Genomic DNA, 13,457 nt, shown 5'->3' with positions numbered 1-13,457 from the left:
GTGAGTGTTATCTCCGAGTGGGATAGAGAGGAGCCTGAGGCGGGAGGGGAGGACGCCATTGCTGTCCGCTGTGTCCGGAAGATCTCCGGGATCGTGTGGCCTGTACTGCTGGCAGTTCCTCTCGGGGATCGGGATCTGCTCTGGGAAGGTCCACGGGAAGATGTTCCCATCGTTGAGGATTGTTTTGGGTGTATTAGATCCCGGTTAAGGCACGATGTAGGCTGAGGTGGGAGAGAGCTAGTCGTTCAAGCCGCCATCTTCTCTCCAGGCAAGCCACGCCCCCCACGTCGGCTCCTTTAAGCGGGATAGCAGGCGCGTGCGCCTGCTGCACTCGGAGTGGGGGGTGCCGATGCTCGTGGCCGATGGTCGTGATGACTGCCGGCCACAATCGATCGCGGGCACGAGCGGCAGAACAGGGACGTATTTAATTTCACATCAGTGCATCTGATTCTGTTTCAATAAACACTTTCTCTTATTGTAGGTGAAAATGGAGTTCCACGCCCACTACCTATTTCATCTTATGCAAAGAGAGTCTTGATTGCACTTTTGTAAGGACATTCCATTTCAGGTTGTTTGTACATCTTGTAGCTGCGAGCTGCGTTCTCATATGGAAGTAACTGCACACTTCAGGTGGGTGTAGCTATGAGTAAATCGGTAACATGGATGGATATCGCTCCACTCAAAAGGCTTGGTTTTCTTTTTCCAGAAACATCACCGTCTGACTGCAGAAATATTGCAAATATTTTTGCCGTAACAGTCCCTGTAACTGTAAGAGAAAACTATGTCTAAGGATATTCATCGTCATGTGTTCGCTGAAGCTTTAGGACCTGCTGTCGTTTCTAGTGTGACTTGCATGCTGCATGCCCATTTCAAAATTGACGTCCTTTTTTTTTTTTCCCCACAAATAGAGCTTTCTTTTGGTGGTATTTGATCACCTCTGCGGTTTTTATTTTTTGCGCTATAAACAAAAGAAGAGCGACAATTTTGAAAAAAAACACAATATTTTTTACTTTTTTGCTATAATAAATATCCCAATTTTTTTTTAAAAAAAACAAATTTTTTCCTCAGTTTCGGCCGATATGTATTCTTCTACATATTTTTGGTAAAAAAAATCGCAATAAGCGTATATTGATTGGTTTGCGCAAAAGTTATAGCGTCTACAAAATACGGTATAGATTTATGGCATTTTTTAAAAAAAATTATTTATTTATTTTTTTACTAGTAATAGCGGCGATCGCGATTTTTTTTTTCGTGACTGCGACATGGCGGACACATCGGACACTTTTGACACATTTTTGTGACCATTCACATTTATACAGCGATCAATGCTATAAAATTGCATTGATTACTGTGTAAATGTGACAGGCAGCAAAGGGGTTAACCACTAGGGGGACACAAGGAGTTAAATGTGTTTCCTAGGGAATGCTTCTAACTGTAGGGGGCGGGGACGTACAAGGGGAGGAGACCGATCAGTGTTCAGCTGTACTGGGAACCCATCTGTGGACGTCGTATGTCTATACGTGGGTAGGGAAGTGGTTAAAGTTGTGCAATTGGATCTAAATTTGACTGTGCAGGCCAAATGAATCATAGCAAAAGGGCTGGCAGCCATCCCAGTGAGGGATGCATGTATAAAAAGTACACATAATTGCTATTGTTAGCAAGAGCAACCAGTCAGAATCCTTGTTCTCTCTTCAAATCCTGGCCTTCCTGCAAAAAAGGTCTTGACCAAAATATAGCTTTCATCACTCCAAAGGGCAAGTATTGGCCTTATCCATCCTTTTTCAAAAGCCTTTGGCCTCGTGCTTCCTTGTTTAAAACCTTTATCCAAGGTGTTTCTGATGTTAGGCCCCCCTTGCAGCACCCCTTCTGCTTCCCAGGGACCTTAATTTGGTTCTCCCTGCCCTGTCCGTTAGACAAATCTTTGAATGGCAGGCCTATAAAGAACTTCACAAGGACAAGTTTGTATTGTACCTATTTCATCTTTTCTTTCAAAGGTGGTTTTGTTTCCTCTCAATGACAGCATTGTTCTGCCATCCTTGTGTCCAGCTCCTAAACACCCAAAGGATTTCGCTCTACATTGCCTGGACATAGTCAGCCATTAGAATGCACATGAAAACTTCGAACCCCATTAGACAAATGGATTCCCCATTTGTCCTTTCATCAGGATGTTGCAAGAAGCACCTGGCTTCCAAATCCACAATTGCAAGGTGAATTAGAAATTTGATTACAAGAGCTTATGTGATCAAGCACTGGTGCATGTCCACTCCACCAGATCTATGGAAGTATCCTGGGCCTTTAAGCACCAAGCCTCTGTTTCCAGACTCTACTCACTGAGTGGGGTAGGGGTCAGAGGGGAGGCTCCCTAGGGGGCAATAGGGGGGATAGCAATAAAAACCTGACATAAGTTGTAATTCTCTTCTATCCCTATGAAACTAGGAAGTTTTTTACTGGTGTTTTGGTTTTCATTTTACTTTGCTCCATAGCTCATTAGTTGTGTTTTTGTTTTTTTGCTAAATTGTCTTTGTTTCTTTATTTAGGACGCTGTGTCGAAAAGCTGGTCCTGCTTCAGTTTCAGAAAAAAGCATAGCTGATGTTGCATCTGTTTTCCAGCTAACAGCTTTCTGCCTAACAAGGTCTAAGTGATAAAGCACGCATTGAAACACACATCACAAAAACAAGTCACAATGTCAAGTGGATTATTTCTATAGAGGAGTCCATTCTAGCATTTTGCTATCTAAATGAAGGAATGAAAGGCAGGAGAAGCTCATCAGCGACCCCTGCCTATGGGAACAGGGACTGAAACAAATAGGCAGTTATTGTAATGTATATTATTGATCATTTAACTGTTATCAATAAAACTTTATTAAAAAATTCTGGAAGTTTCTAAGAAGGGTCAGGTGACTAGAAGTACCAATAAAAAGAAAGAAGTATTGTAACGGTCGTCAGACCAACGGCAGCACTTCAAGAAGAAGCATCTCCTTAGTCTGTCTCCTCACCTTAGGCATGGAAAATCTACTGCGTCAGATGATGGAGCGGGCCTCTGCTCCTGACGGTGATTCCTCGCTGCGTTTCTGCCTCTCCTCCGCAGCTCCTCCGGTTCCATCTGCCTCTTTTCCTCCTCCTTCCCCCCCTCTCTCTTTCCCACAGCCACCTCCGGTCATGGCTTCTCTTCCAGGTCCCTCCGGTGTTCCGTTTCCGTCCAGGGCTCCTCCTCCGGTTCGTCCTCCAGCTGTTTCATGGGCCCCCACCGTGATTCACAGCGAAACTCCGCCTGTGATGCCGCCAATGATGCCTCCTTTCTCTTCGGCTGCTGGCTCGGTACCTTTGACGGGACATGACTTATGCGCAGTAGATACTGGCATAGAGCAGTCGGCGAATCTGACGTCGGTCCGCCGGATCGAATCCCGGGGACCTCCAGCAAAAAAGAAATGTAAAAACAAAGGTAATGGTAAGCGGTCTCTGCGGGACAATGATTTACTATTGCCTGTTGCCTCAGAAAATGTTAAAATTAATTTTAATGCTGGTGATGGTACTGCTTTGTCTTCCTCTTCTTTCCTTCCTGATTTACCAATTGACAATATGAGTGATGTTTTGCCTTCTCCTATGATGCGTCCTCTATTGATTTCTGATGCTATTAGTGCTTGTTCTTTTCCTACAGCTAACCCCTCTGGTTCAATGTATTCTACGCAGGCTGTTTCTGATGCTAATTTGGGGTCTGCAAGACCTGTGATTTCTACACAATCTTTGCCACAGATGACACCTAGTGGTGAGTCTAATCAAATGCATAATTTGATGTTATGTATGTCTTCTTTTGCTTCATTTGCTGATAATTTTAAGAAATGTTTTTCTGATGGTTTAAATGTTGGGGTTTTACCTGCTGTGGATGTGCGACCGCCTGCGCATGTTCCGTCGGTCGATGATGCTGATGTTCTGCCTTTATTGAATCCATCTTCACATTCAGTTCCTGAATGTTGCTTTAAAGAAGCCATGACGTGCGAAATTTCTCCGCTTAGCTTCCATTTATCACCGTCTGTCAAAAACAAAAATTTGGAAAGGCGAATATATTTAGATACTCTCTCTTTTGCCATCATTTAAGGAAAATCGTATGGATGTTAGGGATTCGGACAAGAATGACGATGACAAGAGAAAATCTGCTCCGCGCAATTTTAATAACTGGCTACAGGCCTTTTGTATTTTCTCTAGTGTTATGGGTGAGCGGCGCCCGGAGCTCTGCAGCGGCCTTTTTAGGCATCTTGAGATTATCCTTGAGGCATACAAGAATTTTCCTGGTTTGGCTTGGTTTTTTTTACGACAAGTCGTTTCGTCAAAAACTTGCTATTCATAAAAATATGGCTTGGGGGACTAAAGATGTGGGTTTGTGGTTGAACCTTCTTATACCATGTAAACCCATATTGCCGGTGTCTTCTTCCCAACCTTTACAATTTAAGAAAGGTTTTTGTTTCAGTTTTAATGAGGGGCAGTGTAAATGGCCAAATTTGTGCCGTTATAAACATGAGTGTGCTTCTTGTTCGGGTAATCATCCTGCCTCTCGTTGTTTTAAAAAATTGCATTCCAACGTGGTTGCTCCTTATAGGGATACTTTTCGTGCTGGGAGTAACACCGGTGAAATTGCCCGCCATGTTGCCGTTCCTTCTCATTTGGCCAAACCGCAGGATGGCGGAAATTCTCGTTGAGGGTTTTTCATTTGGTTTTCGATTGCCTCAATTTTCTGGCCCTGGTTGTCTTTGTTGTGATAACCTTGTCTCTGTTCATCTTTTCCCTACCATTGTCTCTGGTAAAATTGCTAAGGAAATATCTGAAGGTAGGGTTGCGGGCCCGTTTTTATTTCCTCCGTTTGCTGATTTTAGTGTTTCTCCTTTAGGTTTGGTTCCTAAGAAGGAACCCAATAGTTTCCGCCTTATCCATCATTTATCTTTCCCTGACGGTTTTTCTCTTAATGACGAAATCGAACCAGAATTAAGTACTGTTACGTATACCTCTTTTGATGAGGCGATTTTCAGGATTCGCCGCTTGGGTGTGTCTGCTGTTATGGATAAGGCTGATATTAAATCTGCCTTCCGCCTGTTGCCCATGCACACTTCGGCTTTTAACTCATTGGGGTTTCATCACGATGGTTTTTATTATTATTATAAATGCCTTCCCATGGGCTGTTCTTTATCCTGTACGTACTTTGAGACGTTTTCGACATTTTTGGAATGGGTAGTTACTTTGACGGGTTCATCTAATGTATTACATTATCTTGATGATTTTTTATTTTTCGGTCCGGCGGATACTTCTGAATGCTTATATTTGTTCACTGAATTTTGTTTATCCTGCCGACGTTTTGGAGTCCCATTGGCCCTCAAAGTCAGTTTGGCCGACGACTTGTATTGAATTCCTGGGTGTTACCATTGACACTGAAGTGATGCAATGTCGTTTACCTCAGGCCAAGTTAGATCATTTGAGGTTTATGATTTCTTTTGTACTTTCCAAACCTAAGGTTACCGTTCGCACATTGCAATCTTTGTTGGGCTTACTAGCCTTTGCTATGCGTATAATTCCTATGGGCCGTGTTTTTTCTAAACGATTGTATAGAGCTATTGCTGGTTGTAGATCTCCGAATCATTTTGTGCGGATCAATTCTTCTTTAGTTTCTGATTTGTTGGTTTGGAATGATTTATTTTCCTCGTACAATGGCAGTTCTTTTTGGCAAACGCCTTTCCAGGATAATTCAGTTGTTTCATTATTCACTGATGCAGCTGGGAGTGCGGGTTATGGTGCCTTTTATCAGGGTCATTGGTCGGCTGCGCGTTGGCCTGATTGTTGGCTTTCATTGGGATATACGAAAAATGTTGTACTCCTTGAATTGTTCCCGATTCTAGTTTCCTTGGATCTTTGGGGTGCTCACCTTCGCAATTCTCGTTTTGTTGTTTCATTCTGACAACAAAGGGGTTGCCTATGCGATCAATTGCTTGTCTTCTAAGTCTTTGCCTGTGTTAGCTGTTTTGCGTTGCATTGTTCTTAAATGTTTAGAACTTAATCTTTTTGGAATAAAGTTAAATACATCCCAGGGTACACTAATGTGATTGCTGATTCTCTTTCACGTTTTCAGATAGATCGGTTTCATGCTCTGGCCCCAGAAGCGGATCTCCTTGGTCTACCTTGCCCGGAACGCCTATGGTCCGTGGTCTGCGATCTGTGAATTCTGCATTGATGAACTCTCTTGCTCCTTCCACGTGGGCGAATTACAACACCACGTGGTCTTTATGGAATGTCTTTTTGACTTCTTTGGGTGTTCCTTCTAGTTGTATCTCTGAGACTTTAGTTTTACATTTTTTGGACTATTTGATGCGACGCACTTATTCGTATTCGCATATTGTTAAAATCTTGGTGGGGATTTCCGCCTTGTTCTTCCTTTTTCTTAGATAAGCAGGCCCTGAAGGGTTACCGTAAACGCAGTTTTCATAGTGATACTCGTGTTCCGGTCACTTTCTCTCTTTTGCGACATTTGATGGCTGCTTCTGCCTTTGTTTGTTATTCTACTGATGAGGATTTACTTTTTAAGGTCTCTTTTAGTTTATTTTTTTGGGCTTTCCGTATTTCAGAATTGCTACCTAAGTCTTCATCCTCTTTGGGGGGTTTGTGGTTTTCTGATGTTTCCATGGGCCCTGATTTTATTAAAATATTTGTGCGATTCAGCAAAACTGATCAGTTGGGGAGGGGTCAGTGGATTGTTATTCCGCGATCCTTCGGTTCACCGGTTTGCGCCTTCTTCTGGTTGTCTACATATTTGCCATCTCGGCCCCTTGGTTCACCACAATTGTTGCTTCACAACTCTGGTTCTCCACTTACTCAGTCCGATATTAAAAAAATGGGTGGTTGGAAATCCGACTGTTATCGTTCCTATATTAGACCTAATTTATGTTTTTTCTGATTTTAGGTTCTTCACACACTGTATGGCTTATTGGACATTCATTCATTTACTGGGCACATGTTCAAGCTTCCAACAGAGTCTATGGACTTAATTTAAATTTGGACGGTGCAACTATTGATTGGCATGGTTACCGTGGAATTGGCTTGGTTTGCTCTACGTTCTTTATTAACGGAATTGCTTTCTTCTTTCTCTAGTCCTGATGTAGTTATTATACATTTGGGGGGTAATGATTTAGGGATTCATAAAACTTTAGATTTGGTCTCCCAAATTAAACTTGATTTTCTTCATTTACGCTCTGTCCTCCCCTCCTCGGTTCTGATTTTTTCTGAGATTGTTCCGAGATTGAAATGGTTGATCCTGATCTCTTATATCTTGAGAAAATCAGAGGGTAAACAGGCTTATTACTAAATTTATGCCCTCTGTTCACGGTTTTTCTTATAGACATACTGATTTGGAAGGTGGATTTTATGGGCTTTATCGCCCTGATATGGTTCATCTTTCTGATATAGGGCTTGATATATTTAACTTGGATTTCCAAACTTGTGTGGAATTGGCCGTGGCCCGGGTGGGGTGCCAGGCTATATAAATATAGCCTGGCGTTTGGGGTATGGTATATTAACGTTAAAGACGTGTGTATATATATATATATTTCGAGCTTTAATGGCTGAACTATTTGGTATTAATTGTTTGTATATAGTTCGAGCTTTGATGGCTGAACTATTATTGTTTTGGTATGATTTTAGTAAGCTAATTGATATTTTTATTATGCCAATAATAAAGGACCACGGCCATTTTTATCCAAGTCTATAGTCTGCTTGTATTTATTATCATTATATTTGTACATCAGTTTTCAGCCTCTGATCCCATGAAAGGCAGGAGAAGCTCATTAGCGACCCCTGCCTATGGGAACAGGGACTGAAACAAATAGGCAGTTATTGTAATGTATATTATTGATCATTTAACTGTTATCAATAAAACTTTATTAAAAAATTCTGGAAGTTTCTAAGAAGGGTCAGGTGACTAGAAATACCAATAAGAAGAAAAGTATTTTAATGGTCGTCAGACCAACGGCAGCACTTCAAGAAGAAGCATCCCTCCCTCCCTATGTCGTGGTTCTTGTTATGTGGCTGGTCCCTTCTGCTGTAAGGGGGTATGGTATATTAACGTTAAAGACGTGTGTATATATATATATATATATATATATATATATATATATATATATATATATATATATATATATATGGTTCGAGCTTTAATGGCTGAACTATTTGGTATTGTTTGTATATAGTTCGAGCTTTGATGGCTGAACTATTATTGTTTTGGTATGATTTTAGTAAGCTAATTGATATTTTTATTATGCCAATAATAAAGGACTACGGCCATTTTTATCCAAGTCTATAGTCTGCTTGTATTTATTTATTATCATTATATTTGTACATCAGTTTTCAGCCTCTGATCCCATGAGAACACCTTCTGACTTCTGCCTGTTGGCTTCCAATGCTAGATTGGAACACCTCATGCTTAAAAGAAACTTAAACAATACTGATGACAGCAATGTTTTGTCAAAGCATGTACAGCAAAATGAAACTTTTGGTGGTTTTATAAAAAGAGGCCAATATAATGGTGACTGCTTGGTTCTGTGAATGTTCTCAACAGTTTTCAGCTGAGAAAGATGCTGAAAAACACATTATGGAAGCCAATAGGATCTCTCACAAGTGCATGGTTTGTGGCAAGCTGGCTGATGACACTGCCATTATTCGCCTTCACATGTGCCGATTTCACGGTGGTGGGCGCTTGGACAGTTTTTTCTTTTTTGGTGCCAGATGTGTAAGGTTGAGCTGGCAAGGACTGAAAATGTGTTGATGCATATTATAGATTGCTATGGTGGTCAATTCTTTTACTATGAACAGGAGGTGCCAGAGGAGCAACCAACTTCCTTAGAGATTGACACATAGGCGTACGCAGCCTATTGCATTAGGGTGTGCACCTCAAACCAAAGCTCAAACACACATGCGTATATATATATATATATATATATATATATATATATATATATATACATATACACACACACACTCTTATAAATAAATGTTAACAAACATTTTAAAATGTATTAAAACATTTTTAATTAAAAAAACATTTATCAATGTAAACAAACACAATTTTTTTAACTTATTAATTAAATAATCTTTTAACATAAAGCTTTAAATAATTCTCTGCCATGTTTTAATATCCTGAATTGTATTTACTGCATTAAATACATTTGTTAGATCCCCCAGCAACAATAGGATTCCCTCAGCAACAATAGATCCCCCAAGAACAAGATATCTCCCCAGCAACTATAGATTCACCAGCAACAATAGATCCCTCCCAGCAACAATAGATCCCTCCCAGCAACAATAGATCTCCCCAACAACAATAGATCTCCCCAACAACAATAGATCTCCCCAGCAACAATAGATCTCCCAGAATCCAGTTACAATATACTCTCCAGCAACATAAGCCCCCTCCCCCAGCATCAATAGATCACCCAGTGACAATAGAGACCCCAGCAGCCAATATCAATAGACACTCCAGCAAATCCCACCACCCCTTGGCATATACATTCAGTGCTGAGGTGCCGGAACTGTGCTCTCCCACGTACCTGCTGAAAAAAAGCCCTGGAAATATGTATTTGGACATCAAATTGGCATCAAAAATGGTTCGCACACTACAGATTATTATTGCTTCCTGCTCTACATGTTTTAGAGAAGAAGACGTCGCACAGAAGGTGTTATAGACTTAAATTCTTCAATAATTTCATTATAATTAGCCGACCATGCCAATTCTTGCTCAGTGTACAACATCAAGAGTGAATCAAGACGTTCTTGGCACATTTGTACTTCTCAGTTTGTTTTTAACATGTGCAAGTTTTGAAAAAGCTCTTTCGCATGAGCAGCTTGTTACAGGTAAGACTGTAAAACATTGAACACAGTTGTAAAAAGCGTGGAATGTGGATGAACGATCTGATTACTTAAGCCAATCAAGCCACTCTTTGATGGTGTTTGTGGTGCAACCTTTAGGAACAGGCCCATCATAATCTCAGAGCAATGTGATTTCTGCTTCCAATTCATCCACTGACACCTTAAATTTATTGGCAAGGATTTCCATATCAGCTTTAACAATCTCTAAGTTCAGCAGGTTTCCTACTGCAGTAACAATATCACAAGACTCCTGTGCAAATCGCTGATCAATACCTGTTATCAAAGAGTCCAGCAGTGGGTAAAATGAAGTTATCCTCTCCTGTTCCTCCATTGTATCATAGTGATGCTGGGAATGTGCTGCTTCATCAAGAAGAACAGATGTTTTTCTTTTCCTAACTGGAGGAATAGATGTGTTATTTTCTGCACACATTTCCGCACAGTCTTTGAAAATAGACTGAAAATATTCTGGGTCATTTCTCATGGAGACCAAGGAGTTGCGCAAACTTTTCACCACTGCCATTGCAGTAAGCAAGCTGAGATTTGATGCTTGCAAAGTCTTGCTAACTTTTACCAATATTTGGAGAATAGGGTGCATCATGTGAAGAGCAAAGATACATTTGAAAGAACCTAATTCACAAATAAGGCCTCTGGCTCTTATTTTAGCATCAGCTAAGCGACTTGTTTGGACAATCTCGTTTAAAGCCTTTAGAATAATGGAATAGTTTTGTTTTACTGCAGCCACGGCTTCTGCTCTGCATGCCCATCTTGTAGTAGATAGTGACTTTAAAGATTTCAGCTGAGTTCCTACTTCTTTTGAAATCTTCTCCATTACAGCATGCCGAACAGGACTTGCCTCCATGAAGGCATACAAAGTCTGAATAATGCCAAAAAAGTCAAACACAGTTCTGTTTTGCTTACTTGAAGTGCAAGCATCTACTAGGACAAGGTTCAAACAATGGGCATAGCAGTGTACATAGATTATTTCACTATTTTTTTCTTTACATTTCATCTGAACGCCTGCAGTGCATCCAGACATGGTAGCTGCTCCATCAAAGCATACAGAGATCACGGATGACCAGTCGGTTTTAAGAATTCCAAGAACTTTGGTTATTTGGTCAAAGATTGACTGAGCATCAACTGTTAAGAGCCTCTGAATCGACACAAAATGTTCAACTGGACTACGAAGTTCACTATTAAAATACCGTACTATGACAGACATCTGTTCATGGTGTCCACAGTCAGCAGTATCATCTGCAATTATTGAAATTGTTTTTCCATTTATTGATGATACGATTTTTTGTTGGACAACATTATGTAAGGATGTAATTAAATCATTTTGGATGCGATTACTCAGATACGTAGCATTTCGAGGAGATTCTTGCAAATGTCTTTCCATGACAGGATCATATTTTTTTAGTAGATGGACCATATCTAGAAACAAACCTTTTTCATGGCTGTCAGTTTTTTCATTGTGACCTCTGAATGGTCTGCCACCTATTGCCAAACACCGAACAATGTCAATTAGTCTCTCCATAACAATTCGGTTTTGGCACCTTTCTTCTTCTTTTTTGGATAGGTAAGCCTGCTTACTTTTATCCAATAAAATATCAATAGGTTGTCCTTCTTTAAAGCTTGACCATGCAGAAGTGCTTAGCATGTGGGATTTTGAAAGTTGGTGAGTTTTAAAACATTCATTAGCCCTGTGCCAGTTTCTGAATCCCTTTTCAGTGAATGCTGGATCCGCATGACCTTTCTGCGTTGCATCACTACAAGAGAAGAAACGGCAATAGAAACAAAATGCTGCATCCTTTGCTGGACTGTATTCAATCCACCTATATTTTTCATACCAGTCACTCTGAAAATTTCTTTGTTTAATCCCTATTTTGGTTCTCTGAAACATGCTCAATTTTGGCTGAAAAGGGCCTCTAGCGAGTCGACTCTGGCGTTCCAATCTATTTGTGGGAATACTACAGACCGGATCATCAGCTGCTATGTTTGATGGCTTTGTTGAACATGAAGTGCTTGGCTGTGTACTAACAGAAGTAATATCTTCCTCTTGGTCATGACTTATTGCTTGTAACGCGCTGGAACTACTCATGGAGTCATCAATTGGTAAATCTGATGCCGGGGGGTGTACACCGCACTGATCAGTAATATAAATAGTATCTTCTGTGTTGTTACTTGACTCATTACATGCATTCAAACTGTTGTCATCCTGCACAGTTTTAGCCATTGACGAGTCTGAGATATTCGATTTTTTTGGGTTTCTTGAACACAAACCGATCCATATTTTGGAATTCTGTATGATACAATTTTTTTTTTTTTGCTAGAAAGCAGTGTACTTCAAACTTGACATACGCAATTAACTTAGTACATCAAGAGTATATAACCTATAAAGGAAAAGCTATCATAAGTACACACTCTGAATGCAAAAATATAACAGAGTAACCAGCAGGAGAGGCTAGGGGAGAAACATGATGGTGCCTAAGCTGCTGCAGTATTTCAGTTTGCATTTGACTTTAACTAGATGTACGAAAGACCTGTGACTTGCAGCCACTGACACATGCCTAGTTGTTTACACTGCACAGCTGTAAGCACCTATGTGCATGAGCCCTGAAGGCCCATACACACTATCTGACTTTTTGACAACAAACATGCAAATTAGCTGTTTTGAGGCAACATCCGACCGTGTGTATGCTACATCGGACAAACTTTTTCGGTTTTCATCGAACAAATGTTGGCTGTGCGAACAGATAAACTTGGTGGCAACAAAATTCCGACGTTGGCAAGTCCGATCGTGTGTACACAAAATCATCGGACTTTAGTACAAAAATGCATGCTCAGAACCAATGCAAAAGATCAGACAACAATACAGAAGTTGACCAAAGGGCGGCGCCGGAGAATTGAACGTCCTCTTTCTCTTTTGAAGTGTCGTCAGTACGTTGAAACATCACTACGTTCGTGTTTGTTGCCTAAAAAGTCCTGCCGTGTGTATGCTTAACAAGTTCACGGCCAACGCCCTTTGTATAGAAATCCACGGAAAAGTTTGTATAAACTCCGATCGTGTGTACGAGGCTTTACAGTGCTTTATTTTAGCAGCAGCGCTAATAATCCCACTGGCCCTAGCAAAAATAGCCCCCCAGCAATAAACGATCCCCTACAGCAACAAAAGCTTCCTTCAGCAGCAACAATAGATCCACATTATCTACTGCAACATAAACAATAAATCATTAGGACCGTTTACATTTGAGTGTTTTGTAGCTTCTGTATTGTTGTCTGATCTTTTGCATTGGTTCTGAGCATGCATTTTTGTACTAAAGTCCGATGATTTTGTGTACACACGATCGGACTTGCCAACGTCGGAATTTTGTTGCCACCAAGTTTATCTGTTCGCACAGCCAACATTTGTTCGATGAAAACCGAAAAAGTTTGTCCGATGTAGCATACACACGGTCGGATGTTGCCTCAAAACAGCTAATTTGCATGTTTGTTGCTCAAAAACACTCAAGTAAAAAAGAGATGTGAAAAATAAATAATTTATTTAAAGGATAAATTCACCT

At 40.6% G+C, this 13,457-nt stretch overlaps 1 protein-coding gene and 1 pseudogene across 1 annotated transcript in view; one reads left to right on the top strand and one right to left on the bottom strand.

The window, feature by feature from the left end:
* Window positions 1-13,457, bottom strand: part of PRIM2 (DNA primase subunit 2) — a 449,872-nt gene that overhangs the window by 426,309 nt on the left and 10,106 nt on the right. The window lies entirely within an intron of this gene.
* Window positions 161-13,457, top strand: part of LOC141141238 (E3 SUMO-protein ligase ZNF451-like) — a 40,698-nt pseudogene continuing 27,401 nt past the window's right edge.

Source organism: Aquarana catesbeiana, linkage group LG04 (genome assembly GCF_042186555.1).
Source record: "Aquarana catesbeiana isolate 2022-GZ linkage group LG04, ASM4218655v1, whole genome shotgun sequence".
Classification (NCBI taxonomy): Eukaryota; Metazoa; Chordata; class Amphibia; order Anura; family Ranidae; genus Aquarana; species Aquarana catesbeiana.
Note: the sequence above shows the minus strand (reverse complement) of the source record. Positions and strands in the feature narration are given on the sequence as shown.